Here is a 25,632-nt window from a genome sequence, read left to right on the forward strand (position 1 = left end):
GCTTATATGTTGTAGCTCCGGTGGACCTAGGACCTGTGGGAGCGCAGGCTCATGGTAACGAGCCGGGACGGCTGTAAGCCAGCTCCAAGATCGTGAACTCAGTGGTCACCATCGGTTCCAACAGCACATACTACCATCAGCAACAGTCATCTTCTTCGACAGCAACGGTCAACAATTCCTCACCATTATGGACATCTACATCAGCAGGCAGCACGCTCATGGCCATCTGCTCATCTCTCCAGCCAACTACAACACGGGCGACCTCCTCTTTGGCACCCTGGAGCACTTGACGACAACACCTCCATCCATCGTCACGACAGCACTATGTAGACGCATCACAGGTCAAGTTGATGCAGGATAGGTATACATGTTTCCAAGGCCTCCAAGGGTCATGCAGGTGCTCCACTTCATGGGAATTATTCCTAGTGCTACCCTCACTATAGCATGCCATGCCCATGGACCAGCAATGGGCCCAGGAACCTTCAATTACTACATCTTCGGATACATCCGCTCTTGCCAATACTGCTTCGAGTTCTCCGCCAACAACACCAACTCTGAGCAGATCCGAGACACTCTTGGACATCTCCTCATCTACATAGAGGAAATACCTTGGGGTAGCAAGCTCCCAGTCGACGACATCAATGACTGGACAATGATCCAGCATGAGGACACGCTGACTGAAGAAGGGGGGAGAGATGTCATACGCCTAATGGAGGGTCTAGGAGGAGGTGCTACAGGCCCAGGAAGGGCCCAGGCTAGCCACGCCCTAGCCATCCGTGGCACCAGGATGGGTGCGCCCCGGGGTGGGGCTCCTCCCGCCATGCTGCCAACACCCATATCCCGAAGGATCTAGAATAAAGGAAAGAAAGAATAGAAATAGGATGAATCTACGAAATAAGATTAGATGTGATTGGATAGTAGTTTACTTGAGATGCAATTCTATCTAGGACTATAAATATAGGAGCATTGTAATCATCTCAAGTTAAGAAAGAAATAGCCTTAGGTTTTCCCCCTCTCTCCTCTCTCTCTCTCTCTCTCTCCCTGCGCCTACCTCCTCCTCTCCCTACCGCTGCATCCACCCTAGCCGTCGCCCCCCACCCCTAGCCCCCCACAGCCCTAGCGGCCACCCCCAAACCACCCCTCCCAGGAGGACTCTTACAAATGGCTTTTCCAATTGTTCATTATCATCGGCATTTAGATTTTCCTTAGGATATATTCCAAAGGGAGGGGTCGATAGAAATTAGGCTACCTAGTTTAGGCCCAATAAGACAGTCATTCCCTTCGATGATCTTCTTTTCCTCGTGAAGAGCAAAGATGGTCATTTTCCTTTATCTCCCATTGTCGAGCCTATGGAAATATTTGGTATTGTTATCGCCATACAGCAGATCGATTGTTATTTTGCATGAATGTATGCACCAATATAATTCTTCGGAATCCATTACATCAAGCAACTCAGCTTGTAGCTCCACCTTTCTGATAAAGGCTGCTAGCTCAACCAAAAATTTATCTTTGTGCTTTTCATGTGATTCCCCATAAACAAACGACCATCAAATTTAATTTTACTTTCATTGTTTTATCCCATAGATTCAAAAGCAGGATATACTCTCCTTTTCTTACACTCAATCAGCCTGTTCGCTTGTTGGTTTTAGCCAGGGCTTATCAACCAGTCAATAGTATTTTCCTCTCACAATAAATTAGCACCAGCCAGGCTTATCAGCCCAGAAACCAACCAGCGAACAGGCCAAATATATGAGAGAACATTCTAGTGTTGAGTTAGAATAATGCACATTTGTTGAGTACCTAATCTATATTCACCACGATGCAATAAGTATCTTGACCTTCATCTTTGTAAACTATCTCTTTGCAACTTGTTCCCATGGTGCAATGTATTTAGGCAATGATAGATTTGTTTACATCATTACTATAAAATTTATAAAAATCACATATCGGTCCTTCTCCACTATCTCACTTCCACCATTGGCCTAGCCATGCATCTTCATGGGCAAAGCCCCAACCTAGATCCACTTTTTTAATGTCACAGAGGGATTACTCCCCACCTGAATGTATATTGATATAGCCCCAAATCGGTTCGTTTTATGTTTTACAACGTTGAGGAGGAAAAACAACAATGAGAAGACGCTCCAGCACCAAGGCGAAGAGTGGCAGAAACCACAAATATACTAGCGAAATGCAAAGACTACCACAATAAGGCAGATGAGCTCTTCGACAATGCCTCCAGGGAGGTGAATGACGACAAAACATAATCATCATTGGCCAAGTAGTAGCTTCGCAAGGTTTTCTCCCAAGCCTTGTAACGGCGGTAGCTGCACCGTGAGGGGGGTGCCAGCCGGCGCCACACCGTACATAGCCATTGCCGGACTCGCCCGCGGCGGTGGGAGGCGCACACCGGCAAGCGTCCACGCCTGGATGGAGGGAGGGCCAGCCCCCGCCACACTACATGGAGCCATTCACGGACTCACCCGTGATAGTGGGAGGCACGTACTGGCAAGCGTCCACACCTAGACAGAGAGGGGAGGGTGCCGACCGTCGCCACAACGCACGGAGCCATTCTCGGACTCGCCGCAACGGTAGGAGGCGCACACCGGCAAGCGTCCACGCTTGGACAGAGCGGGTTTGCCGCCGCCACACCGTGCGGAGCCATTCACGGACTTGATCACGATGGTGGGAGGCGTGCTCCGGCAATAAGACAGTCATTCCCTTCGATGATCTTCTTTTCCTGATGAAGAGCAAAGATGGTCATTTTCCTTTATCTCCCATTGTCTAGCCTATGGAAATATTTGGTATTGTTATTGCCGTACAGCAGATCGATTGTTGTTTTGCTTGAATGTATTTTGCACCAATATAATTCTTCGGAATCCATTACATCAAGCAACTCAGCTTGTAGCTCCACATTTCTGATAAAGGCTGCTAGCTCAACCAAAAATTTATCTTTGTGCTTTTCATGTGATTCCCCATAAACAAACGACCTTCAAACACTACACCACAACCCCAGAATAGCGACGTACCGTCGGTCGCTATAGATCAATATAGCGACGTTCCATTGGTCGGTATAGATCTATGCCGACACTTGGCTAGAGTCGCTGAAAGTGGCGTCGGTATAGCCTATACCGACCGACACGTTTTTAGCGACCGACAGTCTGACGCCTTAGGGGCTATATATACCGACACATAGTTTGAGGCTATAAATACTTTTAGCAACTAACAGTCCAACGCGAATCATTCATATAGCGACAATATATATGCTGCTGGTCAGCAGTACATAATGAAACCCAAATTATCTATTGTCAACGCACAAACGTTCAATACAATATACATTAACCATACATACAAGGACATTGATTAATATGAGCATAAAACATTGACAATAGATTCATTCATATATGATCCATTCATATATGAGTAGCCCAATGTAAGGTGGTTCAGATTCAACATCATAAGTACAAGATACATTAGAAGCTCGCAAACATGAAGTTTGTGCATGAGCAAGCCATCAACATCCCTACATCTACCTCATGTGACCAAAAGTCATACAACATCTTCCTCATGCAACCAAAAGTCATACATCCACCACTTGTGACCAAAAGCTTAGCTCACTAACACCTAAAGCCACCGCTCAAATTTCAATAACAGTGAGCTCATAGTCATATCTCTAATAGGTTCAAAACAAAACATAGCTTCAATGAGCACTTTTAACTTGTGGACACCATCAGGTATGCTGCCTAGGACCTTGCAGGAGCAGGACAGCCTGAAATATAGTATGAATATCCAATTAGCAACAACTTTTACCAAAGTTGGAGAAAGACAGCCAATAATATTATTCTAACTAATTGCTAACCCATAATAATACTTAGATGTTTCATTTTTCAATATTCAGTGTATTACATATATACTACATTCTACATCCCATTATCCCTTCAAGATTACTAGTGCCAAAAAATACATAAATGAAGAGTGGTTCCAGTGTATCAGTTAGGCTAAGCTTTGTTTGCTAAATGCTAAGTCGATATCTCCACTACAGAGATTGGCTAACTCAGCATCATCAAACAGTTCTTATCAGCTAGTAATTACAGTGTATCACCATCACAAATAGCAGTTTGGTGAAAGTAAAATTCAGAAGAAAAAAAACATACCTGCAGTAGACTGGGATGAATGTGATGCCTTGCTAGGCCTCAACTATTAAAAATATCATTAATTAGAAACTTTGTTCACTTGTCACAAATATGAATAAAAGAAACAAAGGCAAGTCTAGTTTTGTGTCCACACCTCCTCCCCTGCTGTCAACATACCACATATTAGTAAGGTCAGAAGAGTATGTAAGCTTGTGACCATAACCAATAAAAAAAGTCAAGTCTAGTAATCTGAGAACACAAATCTATTCTAGTTCTAGATTAAATTTATAGTTGCCTTTCAGTACATCATCAAGATAATATTTTTCCTAACTATCAATTTTCTATTATGAACAGCAGATTTGCACAGATTCCCTAGTCTATCTACTACTATTATGAATCAGGCAGCATCCATCATCTAACTCCTATCCCCAAGTAAGTAGCAGCTGCAACAGCAAATCCCACACCCACCCGCAGTAGATCAGATCAGGTAAAGTAGGTTTTGTACCTAGATTTCATCTCGTTTGATCTTAACAAGACAACTAGTCCAGAAGGAAACAATTTTTATCAGCTAGTAACCATTTCCCAGATTCACCAAAAAAGGGGGCTAATTTAGGCTATAAGTGGGCTGGGACACAGGTGATTAATGGTTACTGAAGGAGGTAACATTTATGGTTACTGAAGCATCACAAATAGCAGTTTGATGAATGTAAAATTCAAAAGAAAAAAAAACATACCTGCAATAGACTAAGATGATTTTGATGCCCTGCTAACACTCAACTATTAGAAATATCATTAATTAGAAACTTTGTTCGCTTATAACATATATGAATAAAAGAAACAAAGACAAGTTTAGTTTATTACTCTATTGTATGGCCACTGAACTGGCAATGACTTAGCATCACCCATAGTCTCAATGTCACCATAAGGACGAGGTAGCACAGTATCCCTTTTAAACACAAACTTCATAACAACTTCACAAAATAAGTTTTTGCTTGGATTAGTTGAAATACTATTCCCTTAGCCATAGCCTCTGGCCGCGACAAGGAATATAATATGTGACCTCCTTTCCAACCTGAAGTGGTATATGCACATGTCAGCAAAAATTGAACAAATGTATAAACTGTTAGAACTGAAAGAACAGTTATAATTGAGAAAATTACAAGTTTAGCAGGTGAAACACGAGGTGCATTATTCTTCCTTGCTGGGGCTACACTTTTGATGGTACTGGTCGGAGCATGCTGCGTAGATGGGGCAGCAACACTCTGCACAGATGGGGCAGAAGCACACTCTGTAGATGGGGCAGGTGCACGCTAAGCAGATAGGGCAGGCGCACGCTGAGCAATAAAATGGATGTAGCAACCAGTGGCAATTACATATGAAAAATACAATTGAGGAATTGCTAAATTACTAAATCTCTTCATAGATAAAAAAATGTCTAGGTATAAAGTTTTCAGAGTACACTATTTGTCTGAAGAAATTTCAAATGTTAGGTTATGATAGTATTACAGAAATCTGTTGAAATTATCATGAAAAGAGAGGCCATCTTTCTTCTGCTAGCCTGCTACCTTACTCTGATTCACATGCCACCGGTCTTCAAAAAATTGCAACACAATGGATGCAGATATTTATACTAATGCATTCGTTGCTTTTATAATGTGTTCTATTAATTCACAAGAGTACATGATCCAAAAGAATAGCAAATGTAGTTGTCGATCATCAGTCAGAGAGTAGTGAAAGCTCCTACAACTATTGCCTCGAAGGGAGAAGGTCCCAAACACTGAGTATTAACTGTACTATCACTGCACCATGGATCATTGTTTAGTGCCAAAACTGTACATGCTGAACAAAGAATGCTAAAAACAATTCAATGAAGCATATTTTAGAAATGCAGTGAGAATAGAACCCAACTCTAGATCCAAATCTCCACATACCACACACCATAGTTTCAAGAAGAAATGGTGTAAAAACTCACATCAGTCCTTAGCTTGAATGGCCTAGTAATGGTGTTTTTTCTGCACTTTCCGGTTGTCCCATTTCAGCTACCTGCATTCAATCAATAGGTGAGATTTCAGTATTTCTTCAAGTACCTTCAGTATCTGTTAGATACAGATAACATCGGTGCTTTCAGTACCTTTCAAGTACTCTATTGGTCTATATGATCAAATGCAGAAGTGGTTACTGTTTGTAGCTTGTTGGTGTCAAGTAATTGAAGAAGCAAATGTTTGGCAAGCAGCCGCCTTTGTGTGAAGTAGCCACTTCTAATTCTGATTCTTGTCTCAAAAGTGCCATATAAAAAGAAAAAAATACAAAAAGCAGGTAGCCAGCAGCCCAACAATCCTAACTCGCAACCAAAATATTTAAGCTATCATCATAATAAATTTCAAGGCGCAATTTCTTAAAGCTATGTTCATACTGAAAACAGAACTTTTTGGATACCACACAATAAACAATTCATGGTTGCTGATTATCATGTATTCCACTTTCGTAAACCTTTGAAGGAGAGCACACAAAAATAAAGGGGAAGCATGATGTTCATGTCATTCAGAAGGGGGAGGGTGGTTCCAACCTGAACACGAGCTTGCAGGGGCATGATCTCAAGGACACATCACGCCACAGATCCCAGCTACTGGAGCCGTACTCGAGCCGGCCGCCGCTGGATGACCCTGGTGCCGTTGTCGCAGGCCAAATCATCGATAGAGCGCGTGGAGCATGACGGGCTCGATGCCCCCATCCAGCAGGTCGGACCTCACACTGCCTTTGGCCGACCCTCGCCGTCCTAGGTCCGGATCAAGGCCGAGCACGTAGCTCTCCTCCGGTCGCTCTAGGCCCGGATCGAAGCCGAATAGCTGTCCTCCGGCCACCCTAGGCCCAGAACGAGGCCGAGCAGCTGTCCCCAGGGCACCCTTAGCCGGATCTGGGCCACGTGCGGGGATGCCATTGTCGGGGCTATGCCCCTGAGCCAACGAGGACAGAAGAGGGGCCGAGGGGAGCCAGCGAAGTGGGAGGCGAGGCGGCAGTGGGTGGTGTCTGAGTGCGCGGGGCAGCGGCGGCGGTCTTGTGCGGCGGCGGCGGTAGTGGAGTTGGGCGGGCGGGCGCAGAGAGAGGCGGCGGCGTGATAAGAGCTGAGGGAGACTGAACGCAAATGTTAGGGTCTGCAGTATTTGGGCCCAAGTCTTACCGTTAGTTAAGGGCCTTTTTTCGTTTTCAATTTCCCGCGATGGACCTTTGTTTTCAGTTCCCGCGGACGGACAGGCCCTATATACCGACTAATAGTTCGTCCTTTTTATCGATCTGTCCAGACTAATTGTCTGATTGTACAGTTAAATATCTATATCGACCGATAGTTCAACGTAAAAGGTACATTTACCGACACTTGATTTGTGGGCAAACTATACCGACCGACGGTTCAACGGTATTAGTATATTTATAACGACACACGTGTGATGCTATATTAGTGTTGTGGTATAGTGAAATTTAATTTTACTTTCATTGTTTTATCCCATAGATTCAAAAGCCGGATATACTCTCCTTTTCTTACACTCAATATATGAGTGAACATTCTAGTGTTGAGTTAGAATAATGCACATTTGTTGAGTACCTACTCTATATTCACCACGATGCAATAAGTATCTTGACCTTCATCTTTGTAAACTATCTCTTTGCAACTTGTTCCCATGGTGCAATGTATTTAGGCAATGATAGATTTGTTTACATCATTACTGTAAAATTTATAAAAATCACATATCGATCCTTCTCCACTATCTCACTTCCACCATTGGCCTAGCCACGCATCTTCATGGGCAAAGCCCAACCTAGATCCACTTTTTTTAATGTCACGGGGGGTTACTCCGCACCTGAATGTATATTGATATAGCCCCAAATCGGCTCGTTTTATGTTTTACAACGTTGAGGAGGAAAAACAACAACAACGAGAAGACGCTCCGGCACCAAGGCGAAGAGTGGCAGAAACCACATATATACTAGTGAAATGCAAAGACAACCACAATAAGGCAGATGAGCTCTTCAACGATGCCTCCAGGGAGGTGAATGACGACAAAACATAATCATCATCGGCCAAGTAGTAGCTTGGCAAGGTTTTCTCCCGAGCCTTGTGTCGGCGGTAGCTTCACCGTGAGGGGGGTGCCAGCCGTCGCCACACCGTACATAGTTGTTGCCAGACTCGCCCGCAATGGTGGGAGGCGCACACCGGCAAGCGTCCACGCCTGGATGGAGTGAGGGCCAGCCGCCGCCACACAACATGGAGCCGTTCATGAACTCACCCGTGACAGTGGGAGGCGCGCACCGGCAAGCGTCCACGCCTGGACAGAGAGGGGAGGGTGCCGACCGTCGCCACAACGCATGGAGCCGTTCTCAGACTCCCCCGCAACGGTGGGAGGCGCACACCGGCAAGCGTCCACGCTTGGACGGAGCAGGTTGGCCGCTGCCACACCGCGCGGAGCCGTTCATGGACTTGATCACGATGGTGGGAGGCGTGCTCCGGCAATAAGACAGTCATTCCCTTCGATGATCTTCTTTTCCTCGTGAAGAGCAAAGATGGTCATTTTCCTTTATCTCCCATTGTCGAGCCTATGGAAATATTTGGTATTGTTATCGCCGTACAGCAGATCGATTGTTGTTTTGCATGAATGTATGCACCAATATAATTCTTCGGCATCCATTACATCAAGCAACTCAGCTTGTAGCTCCACATTTCTGATAAAGGCTGCTAGCTCAACCAAAAATTTATCTTTGTGCTTTTCATGTGATTCCCCATAAACAAACGACCATCAAATTTAATTTTACTTTCATTGTTTTATCCCATAGATTCAAAAGCAGGATATACTCTCCTTTTCTTACACTCAATATATGAGTGAACATTCTAGTGTTGAGTTAGAATAATGCACATTTGTTGAGTACCTACTCTATATTCACCACGATGCAATAAGTATCTTGACCTTCATCTTTGTAAACTATCTCTTTGCAACTTGTTCCCATGGTGCAATGTATTTAGGCAATGATAGATTTGTTTACATCATTACTGTAAAATTTATAAAAATCACATATCGATCCTTCTCCACTATCTCACTTCCACCATTGGCCTAGCCACGCATCTTCATGGGCAAAGCCCCAACCTAGATCCACTATTTTTTAATGTCACGGGGGGATTACTCCCCACCTGAATGTACATTGATATAGCCCCAAATCGGCTCGTTTTATGTTTTACAACGTTGAGGAGGAAAAACAACAACAACAAGAGGACGCTCCAGCACCAAGGCGAAGAGTGGCAGAAACCACAAATATACTAGTAAAATGCAAAGACTACCACAATAAGGCAGATGAGCTCTTCGACGATGCCTCCAGGGAGGTGAATGACGACAGAACATAATCATCATCGGCCAAGTAGTAGCATGCAAGGTTTTCTCCTGAGCTTTGTGCCGGTGGTAGCTGCACCGTGAGGGGGGTGCCAGCCGCCGCCACACTGTACATAGCCGTTGCCGGACTCGCCCGCAATGGTGGGAGGCGCACACCGGCAAGCGTCCACACCTGGATGGAGGGAGGGCAAGCCGCCGCCACACCACACCACATGGAGTCGTTCACGGACTCACCCGTGATAGTGGGACGCATGCACTGGCAAGCGTCCACGCCTGGACAGAGAGTGGAGGGTGCCGACCGTCGCACAACGCATGGAGCCGTTCTCGGACTAGCCCGCAACGGTGGGAGGTGCACACCGGCAAGCGTCCACGCTTGGACGGAGCGGGTTGGCCACCGCCACACCGCGTGGAGCCGTGCATGGACTTGATCGCGATGGTGGGAGGCGTGCTCCGGCAATAAGACAGTCATTCCCTTCGATGATCTTCTTTTCCTCGTGAAGAGCAAAGATGGTCATTTTCCTTTATCTCACATTGTCGAGCCTATGGAAATATTTGGTATTGTTATCCCCGTACAGCAGATCGATTGTTGTTTTGCATGAATGTTTGCACTAATATAATTCTCCGGGATCCATTACATCAAGCAACTCAGCTTGTAGATCCACCTTTCTGATAAAGGCTGCTAGCTCAACCAAAAATTTATCTTTGTGCTTTTCATGTGATTCCCCATAAACAAACGACCATCAAATTTTATTTTACTTTCATTGTTTTATCCCATAGATTCAAAAGCAGGATATACTCTCCTTTTCTTACACTCAATATATGAGCGAACATTCTAGTGTTGAGTTAGAATAATGCACATTTATTGAGTACCTACTCTATATTCACCACGATGCAAGTATCTTGACCTTCATCTTTGTAAACCTTTATCTCTTTGCAACTTGTTCCCATGGTGCAATGTATTTATACAATGATATATTTTTTTACATCATTACTGTAAAATTTAGAAAAACACATATCGATCCTTCTCCACTATCTCACTTCCACCATTGGCCTAGCCACGCATCTTCATGAGCAAAGCCCCAACCTAGATCCACTTTTTTAATGTAACGGGGGATTACTCCCCACCTGAATGTATATTGATATAGCCCCAAATTGGCTCATTTTATGTTTTACAACGTTGAGGAGGAAAAACAATAACAACGAGAAGACGCCCAGCACCTAGACGAAGAGTGGTAGAAACCACAAATATACTAGCGAAATGCAAAGACTACCACAATAAGGCAGATGAGCTCTTGTGCCGGCGGTAGCTGCACCGCAAGGGGGGTGCCAGCCGCCGCCACACCGTACGGAGCCATTCCCAGACTCGCCCGCAACGTTGGGAGGCGCACATCGACAAGCGTCCACGCCTGGATGGAGGGAGGGCTGGCAGCCGCCACACAACATGGAGCCATTCACGAACTCACCTGTGACAGTGGGAGGCGCGCACCGGCAAGCGTCCACGCTTGGACAGAGAGGGGAGGGTGCCGACCATCGCCACAACGCACGGAGCCGTTCCCGGACTCGCCCGCAATGGTGGGAGGCGCACACCGGCAAACGTCCACGCTTGGATAGAGCGGGTTGGCCACCGCTACAGCATGCGGAGCCGTTCACGGACTTGATCGCAATGGTGGGAGGCGCGCACCGGCAAGCGTCCATGCCTGGACGGATAGGGGAGGGTGTCGGCCGCTGCCACACCGTGCGGAGCCATTCTCGGACTCGCTCGCGTTGGTGGGCAGCACGCATCAGCAAGCGTCCATGCCTGGATAGGGGAAAGGGGGTGCCGACCGCCGCCACACCTCGTTGAGCCGTTCTTGGACTCGCCCGCAATGGTGGGAGGCGCGCACCGGCAAGCGCCCGTGCCTAGACAGATGGATGGGGGGTGCTGGTCGCCACCATACCGCGCAGAGCTGTTCCCAGACTCGCCCACAACGATGAGAGGCGCGCACCGGCAAGCGCCCGGGCTGTCAAGGCGGGAGAAGAGGAATGAAGAGGACATGTCCAAGGAGGAAGCGGCGTCCGCGGACGTCACTGTGTGGGCTTTCGCCCTTGCCTCAAACATCCCTTCTACTGTGTCGCAGTGCACCACGCTGGGTGTAGTGGTAGTGGCCGCTGCCACACGGGGACAGCGGACCACGACCGGGGACCCATTTTCGGAAATTAAAATTTATCGAGGGTCACAGATAAAAAGGATAATCAGGATATATCGAAAATATCGGACTAAATTCAAATAAAGGTAATTTGAATTTAAGTAAATTTAAACAAAATTTGTACGAAAAAGATAGATATTTTTTTATCAGCACCTACGAATAAAAAAGATATATCAGAAATGTCAGGAGATTTCAACCGAAAAAAAACGACGGCCGGGGTACGGTAGAGGCGCTGACCACTGCCACACGAGGATGGCAGGTCCGCCAGGCGAGTGCCCCCACCGGATCCGGCCACCGGGCCCAGGCCCAGCATGCCATGCCGGCGAAGCCGTAGCCAGCGCAGCTCCCGCACCGTCGCAAGCCCTGCGCGGCACAGCCCGGACCGTCCTGGCATGGAGGCCAGGCACTGCAGGAAGACCCGCCGGAGCCCAGGCTGACTACCACCACAACTGGGCAGATCTGGATGGCAGCACGTGGATCCGGCCATCCCTGCTCAGTTCCAGCCATCCTCCGAGCAGATCCGGAGCCGGAGCAAGGAAAGGAGACAGGGCTGTCGAGAAGAAAGAAGAGGAGGGAGGAGAGGAGGGAGAAGGGACTAACAGCGTGCGGCGGCCCTCGCTGCCCGCCGCCGCCACCTGTGCAGTCGTCGTCCGAGGCGGCGGCCGCGGCCGTCCGGGCTCGCGCGCTTGGAGGGAGGTGAGCAGAGGTCGCTCCGCCTCGCGACCCCGAGGACAACCTTGGTCGCCTTCTTTCAACCAGGCAATCACCTAGATCCACTTTTATATTATAACCAATTAGCTCACAAATAATATTCTGCTATACACGCTTTTTCAGTGTGTTTTTTCTCCATTGAACTTAATTGATGTATAGCTTATGTTATCAACACGTTAGACCCAATCCTTTCATCAAAAGAACAATAACAACCATAAAACATATGGTTGGACCATATAATTTACTTTTGACTTTTTGATCAAGTTGGACCTGCATCATTGTTGGTTTTCTTATCGTTTTCCTTGAGAGTTGAGACGCACGCATACCACCCTTATCAACTTAATGAAAATGAACTATGAAATAATATTGAACTTTGATCTCTACACCAAACTACACTTCTTTCCTCGATATCATATTTGACGTGGTTGAAATTTGTGCATCATTTTTGCTCTTGATCAAAGCGAACTCAGCTCCTCCGAAGTATAGAACCTTCCGGTGGCTAACCAAATCTGCTATGTGCATTCTAATAGGAGAAGAATCCTACCTTTTTTCTGCTGTGCTTCTATAGATGTTCATCTAGAAGTCCCTATATTTATCGGCATTTACAACATGCGAATATACTGACAATGCCTCCAATCGCAGAGAGGACCGGTTTCATATATGTGTAGGCTAAGTAGCTTCTGTGCACTTATCAAATACCTTAACTATTTATACCTAATGTTAAAGAGAGAAGAAATTCTTCCATCGGTCTTTTTTTTTACTTCCCACAATACCCTCCACGTCCGTATGTGACCTGAACTCATGACTCGTCCTCATAAGCTAGAACAACATGTGTCTTATGACAGTACAGAGTTTGATTCCAAGATACATCGAGCGACGATATGGAGTCCAACTCCAGGACTTATTGGAATAGAAGTCACAGCTATTGAGTAGTGTTGACACCAAAATTTGGGTCAGTGTAGCGCCCTTGGATTTCATCATTTGTTAAGGAAAGCCGAAGAGTCTTCAGGATTAGCTAGCCAAAAGGGCATCGGGATAGGCTGAATTCCATGATGTCACTGTTTCAAAAATGGACTGTGTCGACGGAAGATGACGGCAATCAGGAGCAGAAAGGTATGGTGGACTCCATAGAATGGAAAGATTAGAGTCCAAATTATCTTAATTTAGAATGTTCGTCTTCTTTTATGAATTTTGAAACCAGTCTGGTTCGACCAGGACTCGAAGTCAAACCTCAGGTATAAATATTAGACCCCGGCTATTGTAAGAGACATCTCTCATTGATCAATCAAACCAATACCTTTACTTTTTTGTTTACGCCACCCCTTAGGAGTAGGAGTAGAGTAGATTTCGACGAGTTCTTTGGGCAAGCAGGGCTGCATCGGTTAGATCCAACCTCCGGTTTGTTTGTGAGTATATGTCACGACTTATACTTTGTTTATAAGGTTGCATCGGTCTGGCTCGACCTCTTGCAAGCTTTGCATAAGTTAGTTATTATCAGTTATTGTAAGGTTGCATCGGTCTGGCTCGAATCTTTTACAATCTCTGATACAAGTTACCCCCTCGATTCTTATCAAAATTTATAAGGTTCCGTCGGTCTGACTCGATCTCGTACAAATTTTGATACGAATTAGTTATCGGTTAAATCTATTAAGATTGGTAGGGTTTTCTTGCTGTTTTTAATAGATTTGCTAGTTATCGATCTTGTTATAATTAGAACTTTTACTATTTGTAACAACATCACCCTTTACCCAAATAAGATTGAAACAGATCGACTTTATATCTCTTTGAACTATCGTCTCATTGCTTTATCATGTTCACATCCCACTTTGACGATGGTTCCGGCTAGATTAGTTGTTTTGTTCCAATCTTGATCGAAGATAGCATGTGGTCAAGGCGTGCTTGACCCTAAGTAAGCTTATTAGGTTATGAGATCTAGTCTAGAACTGCTTTGAACTATTAGCACTATAGATCGGAACTATTATGGCTGCCATCGATCCGGTCGACCCCTACTGTTAGCACTATAGATCGGAAATCGTTAATTAATAAGTCTTGCTTATGGTCAAGCATAGCCTCTGGCTGCATGCCATATTTGCATCGGCTATTTAGCCGATCGCCTGAGCTTTTATGATCGTAACATGCTTTCATGATTCCGTTAAGTATGAACAAACTCATATTCTTCGAAGGTATGATCTGTTATCTTTACGATGGCTGCCATCGATCTGGTCGAACCCCACTATTAGAGATAATAGGTTAGATTTGATAGGTTTATTGGTCTGTCTATGTTTAATGGCCGAGTGTTTGCATGTTATGAACCTTCTTTCATCGAAATGGGTCATTTTAGCCACTAGCCTGCTTATTGAGAACATATTGGCTATTCATATGTTTGTACTTGTTTTTATCTCGGTTAAAAGCTAGTATCTTTTCTCAATTAATATAGATGCTTTCATGTTTATCCATCACACTTTTATATGTTCTCATGATCATCGGCTGTTAAGATCTATACATTTAAATACCTGATAATTACCGACATGCTTATTTTATTCGTTTTGCATCATGAACATGCTGGATATCGACTCTCTAGTCGATAGCCTTATCTCATCGGCTACTTAGCTGCACATTTGAAAATGTCTGGAGCAACACCGGCATGTTCAACCTTAAATTACTGATCAATCTTTCCTCTTTGTCAATTGCAGGGTCAAATTGACTGGCACGCCCTATGTCGCGACCATCCGGTCCGGTGTTTCCCTAAGCCCGGGGAGAGCTTGGAATCTGCTCCACGTGGTTTCTCTCGGCTTGCTCTACGTGTTGGCGGCGAGGCTCGGCCCGTCACATTTTGCGGTCAACAAGTAGATTTCAAGATGCAAATCGTTCAACTGACCACGCGAACTATACGTTCTGCTGTAACGCAGGGGCATATTTTCTTGTACAATATATATATAAGTGTAAGGTTAGGTGAACCATATAGCCTGATGCTAGAGTTGCTAAGTTACTGTCATGTGAACCCCAGATGATCATTTTGTTCTAGCTTGGACGTGTAAAGGGTAGGCTGACTTGCAAACATAATCTACTATTCGAGAATCGGCCGAACAATGCATTGGGATAAAGTTGAAGGTTAGCATGCCTTTACAACATTGGGGACAGCACATAATTTCAGTTACCAACGGTGGCTTAGTTTTAATTGAGATCTTGGCTGTAATAGGGCTCTACCTGCAACCACTTTTGTCTTAAGGTCAAACAGATTTTGTATCAACGCTAGTTATCTTTTAGCTTTCATTTGTGTGTGTGTGTCTATATATATATATATATATATATATATATAGAACTACTACTCTGTAGCTAGCTACAAAATAACTTATTCTGTAGCCATCTTGAGTTACGATAATTACTATGTTAATTTATGAGATTATAGTAACTTCTTACTAAATGGTTTACTATAACGTTATGGTAAATATCCCCGTGTATTATAGTAACCCAACTATAGTAAATATATATTGACATTATTGTAAATTAGTATATAAAATTATGGTAAATGGAGGTGGCTACAGAATAACTTATTCTGTAGCTGGCTACTGAATAGCCTCTCCCTATATATATATATATATATATATATATGATATATTGTTGCTGTTGATGTGTGTAGATTATTTGGATGGCTTAGTTGAAAAGGAAGCTAGTATGAGTGGCGTCAATTATTCAAATGGTGTCGTTGTTTATAGCGATACTATAACACCCCTGGTGTTTAGCTTCCACATTTGCACTGCATTTCATAACATGAGCATCATGCATCCATTCGTGAACTTATAGCACATGAAACATAATTTCGAAACATTGCAAAATGTTGTATATTTCATGTGTGTTGTTCTTTTATGAAATGTAAAGTGTGCAACACTTAAGTGCAACATGTGACACTCACTTAGTGAAACAAGATTAGTTAATACTATGCAACAAGATCATGAAACATGTGAAACATGACTATGAAACATTTGCAACATTTCATGTGTTTTTCATTGTTTCCGTACATACCTTGCTTGATTCTTGTGTGACCAATGTGTGGTGTGGCTAATAATCATCCTAAGTAACTTAGTTACACCTAGAATGTCATTAGGAACAATGTTCATGTTGATCATTTTGCCTAATTAGGTTTCCAAGTCATGGTTGACCAATTTGGACCCCTAGAGCTCCTGAGTTTGACTGTTTAAAAAGTGTAGCTTAGAATGTTTGCATGTCTGAGCAACCTAAAGCAAAGTTGTAGAGAATTATATATGGAACAAAAGTTGTTTTATGGCCATCTCATGAAAATGTGCACCACATGTTCAAAAATGACCAACAAGTAAGAATTGAAAGTGGAATCAACAGTTGAAAAATTTTCTAAGTCTGAAACCGGTTTTCAGTTTCATGTGTCGATGTTTGGAGCATTGTATCTCACAAACCAAGCCGAACCAGCTCGAGCTCCAATTGTAAAGATTGTAGTTCGCATATAGTTGAACAACTTTGTTAATTATACCACGAGCTAAATCAACACGGTTTAGGAGATAATCATCGTGGAACTGTGCCTGTCAGTCGCCATTTGATAACTGAATCGGCGTTTCAGACGTGCTACAGTGGCGACCGGTTTCAGAGAACAACGGCCGCGTGTACGCCGCGCGTCGACGGTCGACTGACCGCCCAGGCCACGCGCCGTGGCTGGCCTGAACCCGCTGATGGTGTTCTCCACTTGAAGCCGCAGCGCGTCCGTGAGCCCCCACCAGCGCCACATTTCCTTCTTGCTTCCCTTGCTTCCTCTGCGTCGCCGGTGAAGCCGCCGCCGGCGAGCTATGCCGTCTTCCGCGCCGTCGCAGCCGTGTCCTCTGTTCTGTGTCTATGACACGCGGGCCCAGCTGACCGGTGGACCCCAGTTGTCAGTGGCTGAGCAGTCTTGGGCTAGTTCAAATTTTCAGTTTTGAATGCTGATTTGTGATTTTTGTAACTCCTAATTGGTAGATCCAAATTGAGTGATTCCAATTTTGGTAGACTCACTGTTAGGTCTAGTATTTAAGAAAAATATATCTTGAGCATATTATGTAGAAATTTTGGGTGAATTAAATAGGAACTTGAAAAGTGTTTTTGAATGCATGCAAACTTGTTTAAATCATATCATGAGTTTCTGTGATCCAAAAATTATGAAATTTTGTGGGTAAGCTAGTATTGTATAGTAGAAGCTCTGGTTAAAATTTGAGAGTCATTGCATGTGTAGTTTTTAAGTTATAGATTTTCCTTTTATCTTTGGTAGATACTTGTGTGAATTTTTGTAAATTATCTATGAATCCTATGGCCATGAAACTTGGTAGGTAGTATCTTGGTACCTTATAGATGCTAGGAAAAATATGAAATCTGTTGCTTGACACTTTTCACTAAGGTTTCCTAATTATGCCATTTTAAGCCATTCTGTCTTACCATTTTTGTGTAGGCTGTTGTACTTACTAAAATGGTGTGAAATTTTTATGGTAGTCTACTTAGAGCATGTAGTGTCTACTGTAATTTTTGTAGAATTAATGGGGTAGTTTTCATATATGTTTACTATTTCCACTAATTAATTAAATAAATTAAGAAAGGTAGTAAAAGAAATGTTTTGGTGATGAACACTTTACTTTCTGGTGTTCTTGTTATATGTGTGACATGTGAGTAGATTTAGTGTCGTCCAATTATACGTTTACCTCATGAGTTACTAAGTATTTCGTTTGCATTATGTCCCTCTGGACAGATCTGGGGACTTTAGAAAGCTCCCCATGATAATTTGGTTTTCTGTGAATAAGTTGAATACAAGAGTTGTAGATAAATTAGGTAGCTAGCTCCTGTCAAAATTTGAGGGCATTTGGCCCAGTAGTTTAGGAACTACAGCTGTTTAAAGTTAGGTTGCTGTTTTGCTGATTCTCTGCCTTGTGAGGATAGACTTCGGTTGATTGATGAGTTCGACCTGGTAAAGGTTTGAATCATGCTTTGAGTTCTGAAAATGTATTATAGACAATTTTATAAGCTTTTCAGATTGTCTTGTTGCATATCATTTGGATTTATAAATCTTCAGTTATGACTAGTTTACTGCGCCGTTACATAGTATTCATTTTGCTGAAATACAAATGCTTGAGTGTATGCTTGTGCAATGTTCTCATTGATTGTTTAGGGGTTAGCCTAACTTGAGAATATGCTTAGGTGCAGGTGCTAGGTCGTTAACTGAAGATGAGCAATTATACATTAAGCTGTATAAACTTGGTAAGTAAAGTGATTTGAATAGGGCTTAAGTTGGAATATGCAAACTACAGCGAACATGTGCATTCCCCGAGCATCCCCGACATTCATACATGTGCATCCATGATATTTATCTTGCGCATTCATGCAATAGGTGTGCCGGAGGGAGTGACGTTGCTGGAGTTCGAGGGAGCCAACCAAGAGGAGGAACCCGCGGTGCAGGAAGCCGACGAAGCAGTCGCCGCGGAGGAATTGCCCGAGTGCCCTGACCATCAGCCTTCCTCGTTCCTGAAAGGCAAGCCCCGGAGCATATTAAGCCTCCTATGTTTTCACAAATACATTGAGTATCTTTTATTGTTGATGATGCATTAAGTATAGGAATTGGTTGGAACCAATTGCTGCATTATATATCCTTCCTTGTCCAGATATCGCACTGAAATCCCATTTAAGTCCAGGACGGGTTAAATGCTTAGCCATGCTTAGTGCGGTAGAAGTCAGGTGATTTCCTGTCACCTGCGAGCTTTAGGATGAGGTGGATCACGGTTGGCTATATTTGCTATCGTGGAAAAGAACCATGTAAATAATGAATTAAGACCGGGCGGGGTCTTGTGTAGGTTTGAACATAGTGACTCCGTCTGAGTCGTTTAAGGACTGATACGCTGTACGTCCTCATGTCATGTTGAACGCAGCCTAACACTTAGCTGGCCGGATAAGTCGTTCCGACCGCGAAGCCTAGTAGCTCGATTCAGGCCGGGAACGCGAGCAGTGGCGGCACTCTGGAGGTAGTAAGGATGTGCGGAGAGCCATTGGCATAAGTCCAAGGCGGGTTAGAGTCCCGAACAACCTTGGCAGAGTGGTTCTCTGAGAATGCCGATCTGTTCGGACCCGCGACTCCTGAATTGTACCAAAGGTGACTTGTTGCGACCCTGACGGGGGAAGCAGGGTTTGTGTTTAGGAATACCCCTCCAGCTGGATAGGAATCGATTCGAATCGCCGTCTCTCCCGGATAGTGAGAACTTGACTGAGCAGCGGCAACGTAGATTCAATTAATTTAACGATATGGTCAAATGGATGATGATAAGGTTGCCACAATGAATACCTGATATGGTTATTAATGTTTGCACCCTAATAAAATGATTGCTTAGTACAGGTGCTAATATAGATGACAGGTTAATGGCTAAAAAGTTACTGCTAGTTCAGGTTAAGAGTTGATCAATATTACTTATGCTTTTCTGCAAAAAGAAAATGTCAGCCAGCTCCACTACATTAAGCTATGCATAATCCTTGGTGTCATTTGTTTGGTTTTCGACGGGTAAGTCTAGCTGAGTACATTGCCGTACTCAGGGTTTATTCCCTCTTGTTGCAGATGACCTCCTATATCAGGGATTCTGCAAGTATTGTCTCCACCCGGCGGGTGATGAGGACTAGATCATGGGCATGATCTCCTTTCTTTTATCTGAATGCTTTTGTGGTCTGTGATCAGCGAACCAGTATGTGTATTTGAACTCGGTGTGTGAGTTAAACTATTTGCTTCCGCATGTTTTATAAGACTCGTTTTGTAATAACAATGACTCTGTGATGATGTAATCTATTTGCGAACATCTGTGAAATGTTGTAACGTACGATATGTTATGTTGGATTACTGTGATCTTGGTTGTATGCAAGTTGGTTTGAAATCCTTCGAGATTTCGGTTGACTACCGGGTTTATATGGGCTCAAGTTCGAGAATTTGATCGTTCCGGCGATTGTTTTTGTACTTGTGCTCTTATAAATTGGTCGGTTCCGTGACAGCTGGTATCAGAGCTAGATTCAACATTAAACATGTCTTACGGCTATTTAAAACAAAAGCTTTTGTTGTTAAAAGGGTTTTCAAACTTATAGTTATATATAAGTGTTCAAAAATCAAAATTTTTATGGTATACTGGTGATCACATCCCTTATAGCCCACTTAAGGACTTCTAGGTGGCTTATATATAATTACTAACTGGGGGAAATGATTGTTTCTATTTCGTCGTCCATGCGGCGTGATATTGCATGGATGCCATTCGTTTGAATGGTAATGTATGGATCAATTGCCTCTACGCTAAGGTAAGTGTGAGTTGCGAGAGCATGACCGTCCAACCGTCGGTCTAGGGGAGAGCTAGTTGTGGTTACTGGAGTATTTACATGTTGCATACATGTATATATGAAAGTACTTAATTGTGGGTACATTTGTCGGGTAGTTTGGATGCCGAAGTATATATATCGGGGGATGTATATATGGAAAGTATCTTAATACTATTTGTGTAATTAGCATTATATCTTGTTGGGTTGGGCTGCAATGAAGTTTTTCTGCAGGTACGCTAACAACGCACCGTGTAGATCGACTAGTTATCGCTAATTGAGAGAACGTATGTATGCCACCGTATATTCCGCTAAAGCTTAAATTTTCTTAGGTTTGTGAGGACGTACGGAACGAGCATGCATCATATTCACTCATGACATCCATATTGCATTACTCCCTCCCTTATAATTGCTTATCCCAAGTTTAAAGTGAAATCTCTCGGCAAGAAGTTTGAAGGAGAGGAATACCCAGAAGAAGTCCAAGGTGTCTCCAATGTGGACAGTAATCACTTCGACGAGTAGTTCGTTAGCAAGTCTCACTAGTTAAGCGTTTGCAGTCATACTTGTGAAGTACCTCAATTCGCTCCCTTCGGGATGCGTATCGTAATGGAAGTTTAAAACTTGTCATGTTAGAATGCACTGCGTATGGCGCTAGTAATCTACTTGATGATGTGGTGATTGGGGAATGAATTATTGCCTCTGTTTATTGTATGAAGCTTTCATTCTCATCAGTAAATTCAGTTTGGCACGATTATATTGTTCTTCTCCAATGTGCTGATATCATCAATAATTACTGGTTGCGCATTGTGCAGATGCCTCGTACTCGTTCCACCGGTGCGAGTGATGATGATGATCTTCCGCCACCACCACCCACAACCACGGAACTAATAGCAATGCTTGCGGAAGGACAGCGCACTATGGCCGAGGCCCTCCGTACGATTGCGAATCGTGATGGCCGTGGTCCACGCCAAGGACCGGATCCAAATCAATACAGTGATTTCAAGGATTTCCTTGACACGAAACCCCCAATCTTCAAGGAGGCTGAGGAGCCTCTACAAGCTGATGAGTGGTTGAACACTCTCGAGCAAAAGTTCTATCTGCTCCGCTTGACTGAGGTGCTAAAAACTGAGTACGCATCGCACCAACTTCATGGGCCTGCTGGCATTTGGTGGAGTCATCATCGGTCCACTATGCCTGCTAATGCCCAAATCACATGGGATCAGTTCAAGTCTGCTTTCAGGGGAAATTACATTCCTCCTGGTCTTATGGCGATCAAACATACAGAGTTCATGAAGCTGACTCAGGGAAACAAGAGCCTGAACGAATACTTGCAAGCTTTCAACAACCTTGCAAGGTATGCTACCGAGTTTGTGGACACAGATGCCAAGAAGATTGCAAGCTTCAAGCGGGGACTTAGCCCCAAACTGATGAAGACCATGGGAAATTGCAAGTGCGCTCATTTTAATGAGTTTGTGAGTGATGCTTTATCGCAAGAGAACAACAATGCTGTGTATGCTGCTTCAAAAAGTCGTAAGAGGGCCTATGAGGCGGGTGCCTCACAATCTAAAGCTTCCGTCGCACAAAGGGCTCCATTCCGTCCTCCAGCGTCAGCCGCCAAGTTTCGCCCCCCGCAGAAGAAGAATCCCGCCAAGACTGGGTTTCGCAAGGCATTTACAGTTGCTCTTCCCAAGGGCACTACCAGTCAGGGCAGTTCCAGAGCTCCACCAAGCAACATGCCGTGCTGGAATTGCAATAAGACAGGCCACTGGGCAAGGGAATGCCCTTACCCTAAGAAGAATAATTACCAGGTTGGCCGTCAAGGGCAAGTGAACCACACTAATATCACTAAGATCCCTTCAGGTGAGGTAGTGACTGCCGGTAAGTTTCTGATTGACCAACACCCCGCAGTTGTACTATTTGATTCAGGTGCTTCGCATTCCTTCATTAGTCCATCATTTGCATCCAAGTTTATGCTGAAAACATATACTGTTGAGGGTGAGGGTTATTGTATTAGGGCTGCCAGTGGTATTATCCCAACCAAGCTGGTAGTTGGGGACGTACAATTTGAGATAGAGGGGCGAAGTTATCAGGTTGATTTGGTAGTTTTACCGGGGCTAGGTATCGATGTGATATTGGGAATGAACTGGATGAGCCGTCATGGAGTGCTTATTGATACGTCGACTAGAGTAGTCATGCTCAGAGATCCTGGTAATCAGGAGGGTTTTCTAGTACAGTTACCCAAGGACATCAATCTTTCTTGCACGACCAATGCGGTGCAAGCAAAGTCTCTGGCAGATATCCCTGTCGTGTGTGACTTTCCGGATGTTTTTCCCGATGATTTGCCTGGATTGCCCCCGGATCGAGAAGTAGAATTCAAAATAGAGTTGCTTCCTGGTACAGCTCCCATATCTAGAAGACCATATAGAATGCCTCCCAATGAACTAGCTGAACTCAAGACCCAGTTGAATGAACTGCTACAGGAAGGCCTTATCCGCCCTAGTTCATCTCCGTGGGGGTGCCCAGCCATCTTTGTGAAGAAGAAGGATCAGTCTCTACGCATGTGTGTAGATTATAGACCCTTGAATGCTGTTACAATTAAGAATAAGTACCCTCTACCACGCATAGATATCTTGTTTGATCAGTTATCTAAAGCAAAAGTCTTTTCTAAGATTGATTTGAGATCTGGGTATCATCAAATCAAAATTCGGCCTGAGGATGTCCCAAAAACTGCATTCTCTACAAGATATGGTCTGTATGAATACCTTGTTATGTCTTTTGGATTGACCAATGCCCCCGCACATTTTTCGTATCTGATGAATTCAGTGTTTATGCCCGAGTTGGACAAATTTGTGGTGGTATTCATAGATGATATCCTGGTCTATTCTGAGAATGAAGAAGATCATGTTGAACATTTGCGGGTGGTTCTTACTAGATTGCGAGAACACCAGCTGTATGCAAAGTTCAGCAAATGTGAATTTTGGCTTCGTGAGGTACCTTTTCTTGGACACGTGTTGTCCGATGGTGGAATTATGGTTGATCCCACCAAGGTGCAAGAAGTACTGAACTGGAAGGCTCCCATCTCGGTGCACGAGGTTCGGAGTTTTCTGGGTTTGGCTGGCTATTATCGTCGCTTCATCCCGGATTTCTCTAAAATAGCCAAGCCTATGACTCGATTGCTGCAAAAAGACATGAAGTTTGTCTGGACTCCTGAGTGTGATGCGGCTTTCCATACCCTGCGAACTCTTCTAACATCGGCTCCGGTTTTGGCGCAACCGGATATCGAGAAACCTTTTGATGTGTTCTGTGAAGCATCAGGTATTGGGTTAGGAGGTGTTCTTATGCAAGAGGGTAGAGTCATCGCTTATACCTCTCGCCAACTTCGGAAGCATGAAGTGAATTATCCAACGCATGACTTGGAACTCGCTGCAGTTGTTCATGCTTTGAAGGCCTGGAGACATTATCTGCTTGGCAATGTGTGCAACATCTACACTGATCATAAAAGTCTCAAGTACATCTTTACTCAACCAGAGTTAAATATGCGTCAGAGAAGATGGCTCGAGTTGATTAAGGATTATAACCTTCAAGTACACTATCACCCTGGTAAGGCAAACGTCGTCGCGGATGCCTTAAGCAGAAAGTCTCATTGCCACTCGTTGATTGAGAGTGATGTCCATTTGTCAAAGCTCCTTCATCCTGCAGTCCTGCACAACATCACTGTCAGTTGTACTCTACAGAGTCGAATTATCGAGCTACAGAAGACTGATGCAGGTGTGTTTCACATCAAGCGCAAGATGAAAGAGCAAGAAACCAAACATTTTCGAGTCGATGAGGAAGGCGTGTTATGGTTCAAGGATAGGTTGGTAGTTCCGAAGGATAGAGAGCTCCGAAACCAAATCATATCCGAAGCTCATTCCTCCAAACTATCTATTCATCCTGGTAGTAGTAAAATGTATCATGATTTAAAACCACGATTTTGGTGGACCAAAATGAAGAAAGAGATAGCCGCTTATGTGGCTAGGTGTGACACTTGTTGTCGGGTCAAGGCGGTACACATGAAAGCTGGATTACTTCAGCCACTCTCTATTCCAGGTTGGAAATGGGAAGAGATAAGTATGGATTTTATAGTTGGACTCCCTACCACTCAGAGGAATTTTAACTCAATTTGGGTAATTGTGGACCGACTGACCAAGTCGGCACACTTTATTCCTGTTCGCATAGACTTTCGTCCAACCGACTACGCGGAGTTGTACTTCAACCAGATAGTCCGACTTCATGGGATCCCTCGTACTATCGTCTCAGATAGAGGACCACAGTTCACTGCTCGCTTTTGGGAGCACTTACACGGATTATTAGGGACTAAGCTTGTAAGAAGTTCTGCCTATCATCCGCAAACCAATGGGCAAACTGAACGAGTGAATCAAATATTAGAAGATATGTTGAGAGCTTGTGTCATCTCGGCTAAGGGCTCATGGGAAAAATGGTTACCCCTAGCTGAATTCTCGTACAATAATAGTTATCAAGAGAGCATAAAGATGGCACCATTTGAAGCTTTGTATGGCCGGAAGTGTAGAACCCCGTTGAACTGGGTAGAAGCCGGCGAAAGGAGATATTATGGAATTGATTTCGTTCAAGAAGCTGAAGAACAAGTCCGTACTATTCAGACCCACATGGCCGCAGCTCAAGCTAGGCAGAAGAGTTATGCTGATCAACGTAGGAAACCTATTGAGTTCGAAGTTGGAGACTTCGTTTATCTGAAAGTCTCACCTATGAAGAGTGTCCAACGCTTTGGTGTGAAGCGAAAGCTTGCGCCGAGATATGTTGGTCCGTTTGAAATCATTGGACAAAGTGGTAAAGTGGCGTACAAGATTCAATTACCTCCTGAGATGAGTGCTATCTTCAATGTCTTTC

At 44.2% G+C, this 25,632-nt stretch overlaps 2 long non-coding RNA genes across 7 annotated transcripts; one reads left to right on the forward strand and one right to left on the reverse strand.

Annotated features, from left to right (window-relative positions):
* Positions 1-3,385: 3,385 nt before the first annotated feature.
* LOC136477213 (uncharacterized) lies at positions 3,386-7,316 on the reverse strand. Of its 6 annotated transcripts, none has more exons than XR_010763943.1 (6): positions 6,697-7,316; positions 5,291-6,173; positions 4,992-5,202; positions 4,865-4,907; positions 4,152-4,295; positions 3,386-3,766 (listed from the first exon to the last, which is right to left on the reverse strand). It is a non-coding gene; the product is annotated as an uncharacterized lncRNA (long non-coding RNA). The 6 variants fall into 6 exon arrangements; XR_010763942.1 differs by having other exon boundaries at positions 4,152-4,292; positions 6,697-7,314; XR_010763944.1 differs by having other exon boundaries at positions 4,152-4,907; positions 5,291-5,464; positions 6,103-6,173; positions 6,697-7,302.
* Positions 7,317-11,716: 4,400 nt separating this feature from the next.
* Positions 11,717-15,595, forward strand: LOC136477215 (uncharacterized). Its single transcript, XR_010763947.1, has 2 exons — positions 11,717-12,447; positions 15,093-15,595. It is a non-coding gene; the product is annotated as an uncharacterized lncRNA (long non-coding RNA).
* Positions 15,596-25,632: the final 10,037 nt, after the last annotated feature.

This window comes from Miscanthus floridulus, chromosome 8 (assembly GCF_019320115.1).
Source record: "Miscanthus floridulus cultivar M001 chromosome 8, ASM1932011v1, whole genome shotgun sequence".
Classification (NCBI taxonomy): domain Eukaryota; kingdom Viridiplantae; phylum Streptophyta; class Magnoliopsida; order Poales; family Poaceae; genus Miscanthus; species Miscanthus floridulus.